The sequence below is a fragment of the Palaemon carinicauda genome, chromosome 17, assembly GCF_036898095.1.
Source record: "Palaemon carinicauda isolate YSFRI2023 chromosome 17, ASM3689809v2, whole genome shotgun sequence".
Taxonomy (NCBI): domain Eukaryota; kingdom Metazoa; phylum Arthropoda; class Malacostraca; order Decapoda; family Palaemonidae; genus Palaemon; species Palaemon carinicauda.
The window spans coordinates 42,203,068-42,210,567 of NC_090741.1; positions in this window are offsets into that span (position 1 = coordinate 42,203,068).

Sequence of the window (7,500 nt, forward strand, 5' to 3'; positions counted from 1 at the left end):
TTTCGAATCTCGACTGTCTAATTTCGAACTTCAAAGATAATTACTCATCATTTTGACATTCAGTTTTCAGTATTTTTTTTTTCTTAAATTACGATAAAATGAGGTTGGATTTCTTTTTCATCCTCTTATTAAGTAATTCAGGTTTATTGTAATTTTATATTGCCCTTTCTCTATTAATATCTCCTTTTTATCTCTATTGTGAGCACGTTTGCTTTGCAAGATAATACCTGAGGAAGGTGATGAATGCAGCTAGAGTGGATATGAATGTGTTGAGGTGGTTTGGCCATGTTGAGAGAATGGAAAGTGGCTGTCTGCTAAAGAAGGTGAAGAATGCAAGAGTTGATGGAAGAAATGCAAGAGGAAGTCTAAGGTCTGGATGAATGGATGGATGGAGTGAAGAAAGCTCTAGGTGATAGGAGGATAGATGTGAGAGAGGCAAGAGAGCGTGCTAGGAACAGAAATGAATGGCAAGCGATTATGACTCAGTTCCGGTAGGCCATGCTGGGTACCTCTGGTCGCCTTGGTGACCGCTGAGGTAGCGGTAGTAGTGGATTCAGCATATGAAGCTTCACTTGTGGTGGATAACGGGGGAGGGTGGGCTGTGTTACCCTATCAGGACCAACCAAACAGTAACAGCATTAAAATGAATCTTTCATATATAAACTATAAAAAATGAAACAAATTAAAAACAAGAGGAAGAGTATGAAAATCCACACCAATTAATGCGTGCTAATGTCAAAGGTCAAGGTCAAGCAAAAGGTTGAATGTAAGGACAGTGAGACGAGCTATCACCAACAACTGACAGTTTATTCAAACAGGTGCGAGAATATAATACTGTCCTTACATGAGAAATCAGCTGCCCTGGTGGAGGTCTGTGCTCAACTGAGTGCCCCTCTAGTTCCAGAATAATTTAGCCAGACCAATGAGTCACTTCTGAAGTCTCACAAGGCTGGACTGAAGGATTTGTTCTCAAATAAGTGGTGCAAATGAAGCGAGGGGAAGTTAGAGGAGTTGGACAGCTAGGTGAGAAGAAAATGGAAAGTGAAATACAAAGTTTAGTGACTTCCAAGAGACAGATGGATAAGTATTAAATAGTCATCGTTTGAAACTCACCATTCTTCTTATTAGTCTAGACAGAATTTGTGGTAAGGGTAGAAAAGACTCTATAGCTATGGTAAGCAGCTCTTCTAGGAGAAGGACACTCCAAAATCAAACCATTGTTCTCTAGCCTTTGTTAGTACCATAGCCTCTGTACCATGGTCTTCCACTGTCTTGGATTAGAGTTCTCTTGCTTCAGGGTATTCTCGGTCACATTGTTTTATCTTATTTATCTTGCTCTTGTTTTGTTAAAGTTTTTATAGTTTAAGTAGGAGATTTTTTTTCAATGTTCTTTTTAAAATATTTTATTTTTCTTTGTTTCCTTACCCCACTGAGCTATTTTCCCTGTTGGAGCCCCTGAGCTTTTAGCATCCAGCTTTTCCAACTAAGGTTATAGTTTAAAAAGTAATAATAATAATAATAATAATAATAATAATAATAATAATAATAATAATAATAATAATAATAATAATAATAATAATAATAATAATAATTTGTGTTAACATAGAGATACCTGGCAGTTAAAAGCCATAGATAATAGAAATCTAAATTAATGGAAAAAATTAGTAAGATAAATAATTTTCCATCATATAGATTGGAAAGGGCGTGGGGCAGTATACACGGAAGAACCCATCATTTGACAAGAGCGCTATAAGCTATTACGTTGCCAGCGAATATAATTCGGTGTTTATTTTTACTGCCTCCAGAGGCTATTTCCGGCGGAATTGATTAAGGGGCGAGATGGTCGGTAAAGTCAGGAATATCAGGTGATAAATTCAAAGTATGAGGCTACTATTTCCAGGCGACAATGATACGATGTCGTGGCACGCTATATATATTCATGGCAACTCCATTAAGGCCACCACGCTACCTCCCTCCCTCCCTCTTCCGTGCAGGTCGTTCTAAAACGAACGAATTCTTCTCCGCAAACACTACAGGTGTTTCTGTGTGAGTGAGGTCTGTATTGCTTGAATAATGACTGTAATCAAAGAGTAATTTTGGTGTAAATGTGACGGACTACTCCATTTGTACCTTTTCCTTTTTTTTTAAACATCTGAAATCTTGGCTTTGAAGCCGTGTTAAGACTCGTTAGCCTGAAGTGTACTCACAAATTCTTTAGTTTTGTATAAGTTCTTGTTTGAAATCTTGAAAAGCTGAAATAAAAGTCAAACAAGAGTAATCAGAGATTTTAGATCTCCACCAATGAATATTTCCAACATTTTACCCAAATCTACGGATGAAACACTCCTTTTTATCATATGCTGACCGTGGGTGAATCTGCTGCAACATTGAAATAAAGTCTACGGACAGAACACACATATTTTCATATGCTGACTGTAGTTGGCGAAAAGGCTAATCCGGATCTAGAATCCGGATCCGGATCATCTCCAAAATTTAATGTGGTCGTCCATGACTTAAGGTCTATCTGTGGTGAAAATTTCGTCAAAATCCTTCGATTAGCTTTGACGTAATCCTGTCAACAGACAGACAAAACAAATATATAAACCGTCTCGATTTTAAAACCTCCTTTGCAGCGTTAATAAAAACGAATGTCAATCAACAACAATCGATAAGTTTTACCCAAATTATGATTAATTTTCTGAAATTTTTGGATATTTTCTTGATGAGAACATTGGAAAAAAAAACGTAAAAAGAAAGAAGAGGAAGATATTTAAATGAGATTAAGATTTTGTTCTATCACAGACTATCTTAAAGATCTTAATTATTTATTACTTTTTATTACATTTTAATCGACATACATCATCTCTTTACAAAGTGTGGAATTTATTAACACTCGGATTCCACACACCACACTTGATCAAGATGTGGAGCAGATGAGCCGTATTGATGACGTCAATTCCACGTTTCGGCAGCCCTGACCGAGCATCTCGTAGGTGTCTCCAGAATGGTAAGCAGTTCTGCTGCCCATCAACACCTCATCCACTGGCCAGAAAGTACTACATTGCATCCCTCACTTTGGTTATGGCTTATTTTTTCCTTTGCCTATCATCATCATCATTTCAGCCTTCAAAAGTCCTTTGTTGGATGTAGGCCTTCCCCAGGTTCCTCCACAGACTTCTATCGCAAGCTATTCTGTGCCACTGTAGCTTATGTTGGTCTAAGTCATCTCGCCAGCGGGTTTTTTGTCTTCCTCGGTTTCTTGTGTATCCTCGGGGTGTCCAGAAGGTTGTTCGTGATGTCCATCGGTTGTCTGTCATCCTGGCAATGTGCCCCGCCCAGTTCCATTTGAGCTTGCTAATGGTTTCAAGGATATCCATTTCCATTACTTTAGTTTTTTGACGTATCCATTTGCTAAATCTAACATGGAAGGATAGAAAAACTGCTAAATGGATTCCTTTGCCTATATATACACCAAATACACCTATTCTTTCCACACTCTCCTCCGTTCTCATACACCTGACAACACAGAGATGACCAAGCAATTCTTCTTCGCTCAAAGGGTTAACTACTGCACTGTAATTCTTCAGTAGCTACTTTCATCTTGGTAAGGGTAGAAGAGCCTCTTTAGCTATGGTAAGCAGCTCTTAGAGAAAGACACTCCAAAATCAAACTTTTGTTGTGTAGTCTTGGATAGTGCCATAGCAGCTTTACTATTTTTCATCTTTTTTACTGCTTGTTTTACTTCTCTTCTAGTCACTTCTATGGTAACTGTCTCGTTTGCTCAGGGTTGCCAGGTTTTCCAAGTGAGAAAAGGCCAACGTCTGATCAACTGCAACTTTAAAAGGCCAACCTAATAGTAGAAAAAGGCCAAAAATATAGCATTTAAGGCTAACCAATTTCAAAAAGGCCAAATTTGGGTATCTAGGACAAAAAAGGCCAAATTTTGAGTTTTTGGGCCCGAAAAAGGCCAACCTGGCAACCCTGTTTGGGAATCCATCTTCAAATACTGTTCTTGGGTTCCCCTCATTCAATAGTCCTTCAAAATAAGTTTCCCACCTTCTTTTAATTTCATTCTCTACTGCTAGAACTATACCATTGCTATCTTTTATTTGCCTTATCTGTGTCAGGTCTTTAGATGCAGCATCTCGGGCCTTAGCAATTCGTAATATTTTCTTCTCTCCTTCTGGTGTTTCCATCTCTTTATAGACTTCATTTAATGTCTCTGCCTTTTGCCTTTGCTACTGCTCTTCTTGCTTTTTTCTTTGCCTGTTTATAGTTTTCTTTATCCTGCTCTTGTCCTGATAAATCTGCCTTCTTCTTGGCTTCTTTCTTGGTTTTTACCCGGTCTTGCATCTCATCATTCCACCACAGACTATATATCAGTTTAGTGAGACCGGTGTTACTTTATGGACATGAGTCATGGTATGACAATAAAACAATATCTAATAGATTTAGCAGATTTGAGAACAAAGCCCTCAGAAGGATATTGGAAGTTGAATGGCAGGATAGGATTAGAAATGAAACATTAAGAGAGATTGCTCAAGCGCCTTATGTGGACGAGATCCTGATGATGGGTAGATGGAGATGGTTTGGGCATGCTCTTCGCACTCCCCAAGAGAGATTAGTTCACCAAACATTCAACTGGGCTCCACAAGGCACTAGAAGAGTTGGAAGACCCAGGCCTACATGGCTGAGGACTATGAAGCGCGAAGTAGGAGATGATGAATGGAAAAGTATTGAATTCAAAGCTCAAGATAGAGACGACTGGCGAAATCTAACCGAGGCCATTTGTGTCAATTGCGGTAGGAGCATATAATGATATATATATATATATATATATATATATATATATATATATATATATATATATATATATACATATATATTTCAAATAAGTCATAAATTTTAATACATTAATGTCTGGATTCTCTAACGACCTCGGGATCAGAGTCTCTAGGCGAAATCTTTCAAAGACAATAGCATCTGACCGGCCGGGTTTCGAACCCTGGTCTAGGACTGTATCAAGGATGACCTTCGATCAAAGGGGTTAACCGGTGATGAAGTGTGGGACAGAGGTAGATGGAGAAAGCTGGCCAGAAACATCGACCCCAAATAGAAGTGGGAAAAGATACAGGCAAAGAAGAAGAAATATATATATATATATATATATATATATATATATATATATATATATATATATATATATATATATATATATCTGTTAAACCACTTTTAATAACCAAAAATAGCATCAACATATTTAACTAACTTTTCCCCACCACCCTAGAGGTAGTTAGCATGGCGCGTTTTTAATTTTTATACTGCAGTGTCCCCTATAGGCCTAGTCTGCAGTGAGAGAGAGAGAGAGAGAGAGAGAGAGAGAGAGAGAGAGAGTAAAAAACCTGTCTGTCCCAGGATTCCCATTGCCAGCGAGTACATACCATGGGAGAGGCTTAACCCCTGTAGTCGTAACCGCTGGATTCTTCATTGTCGTCTGATTTTTCATTATCTTCCTCAGATTCTTCATAATCTTCGCATCCTTCATTATTCTGTTCTGATTCTTTCTTCCGGTGTGCTACTTTTCTCCCAAAGATTTGATAGAGCGGACATATCTGTTTTGGGAGTTTATGTGGTTTAGCAAAACGTTTTCTCCATTTCAAAATTCTTTCCTTCTCGTCTTCTTCGCAGAACTGGAGGAGCTCCCTCTCCCAGCCATTTTCTCCTATCGTTATGAGCTCATGAGAAAGGTAGCGTGTAGCAACAAGTTCTATGCATCTTGGAATAATTTTCTCCATATGCAAACGGGACACTTCGCTCACTGTTGATTGATGGCCCACGATTCATATGCAAGGTTCCTGTCACGATTTATTTTTGGCAATGTTCATAATGTGCTCGAGAACGGCTTCCTGTCTAAGATGGAATCCTCTCGCTGTCTCGAAACGTTTTAGTTGATCTTTTTTCATATATGGCGTATACGACTGAATGTTGAATCCAGCGGCCTTCAACTCCTCCTGATTCCTTACGGGATATTTATACGCTTTCGGGTGTCTTTCGTGAAGACCAGGTTCCACGCATATGGGCCCCTTTTCTTTGAGCCCTGCTCCGTCTATGGCTGCGTCTGCAGTCATTATACAACGCAGGGCTGGAGAACAGAAAATTGCTGTGATGGGCGTCGTTGATTTCGCCATTTCTTGTCCTAGTTGCCTGGCTTTTTCAACGCTTCTCTGTGTGAGAGGGGGATCACTTTTATAGTCCCAAATGTTACTCCTAATGGGGAGGCTTGGCGGAAAAATGTTACAGTGAAACGTGACTCCTTCGCGACGATTTTTTGGCTGCGTTCACTGGTTTGTTTCCTCGTCAATGCAAAGTACCGCCCAGAACCAATGTTTAAGATCTGTCTGTCTGTCTGTATAGATTGCCTTACCTTGTGTAAGACCCGGGCTCTTGCCTTTGGGCAGCTCAGAATGAATTGATTGAGTCGCTCACCGTGCCGCATAGTTATCATTTTTCCCCGCCATTTTTTGGATTGTACGAGCTCTTTTTCATTTCCTAATCCTTCTTCTGCTCCCCCTCCTTTTTCTTCGTCTGGTTCCTTGCCCTCTTCTTTTAATTTCTTTATATTTGCCCCACATTCCTCCGTTGTTTCCTTGAATATGTCATCGTTATTTTTTTCGATTTCTTCATCAGTAGATTTCTTTTGCTGTGAATGTGCTCCATTTTCCTCTTCCTTAGAAGACATTTTCATCGCAAAAATTGCGCCTCCAACGAATAACAAAACCGCAGCTCCAGTCAGCATGAAGTTCCTTACCGATCCTATTTCGGGGGTGCTGACAGGATTCTCTGTATTCCTATCCGGGAGCTGTCTCGGGAGATTTAGTTCCTCGCATCTTTGAACTCCTGCAGAAGTCTTCCAAATCCTTCCAACAAATGGTATGAAATGTATCGCTCTTCCTAGAAAGGAATTCCGTGAGCCCATGTTCCTAGTTGCCTCCGGAAGATTTTTAGAAATCCTCCTTAAGGTCCAAGTGTGGAAAGCGTTCAGCTTTCCATTATATAAAACATAATTTTCACAAAGAGATATAACACTAAATTCAATACGTGATTTCAAAACTTTAAATGTAAAATCCATGGTGATACTACCTGCTTCTTCATCTTCAACAGCATATGTTTTAAAAAACTCATTTAGACGAAAAGACTCCGCTCCGAAAGACTTCGGAGCCAGGAAATCTCTTTCTGGAACTCTGAAGGGAGTTTTGAAGCTGTACTGAAGATTCAGATGTCTTCAGTAACCTCTTCAATAGTTTTCGAAGTCTTCAGGAAGAGTGTGTGTGTTTGTGTGTGAGTGTGTGTGTGTGTGTGTGTGTGTTATTTTCTTCTTCTTCTTCTTCTTCTTTGTCTGCATCTTTTCCCAGGCAAAGAAGAAGAAGAAGAACACACACACATACACACACACATACACACACACTCTTCCTGAAGGCTTCGAAGACTATTGAAGAGGTT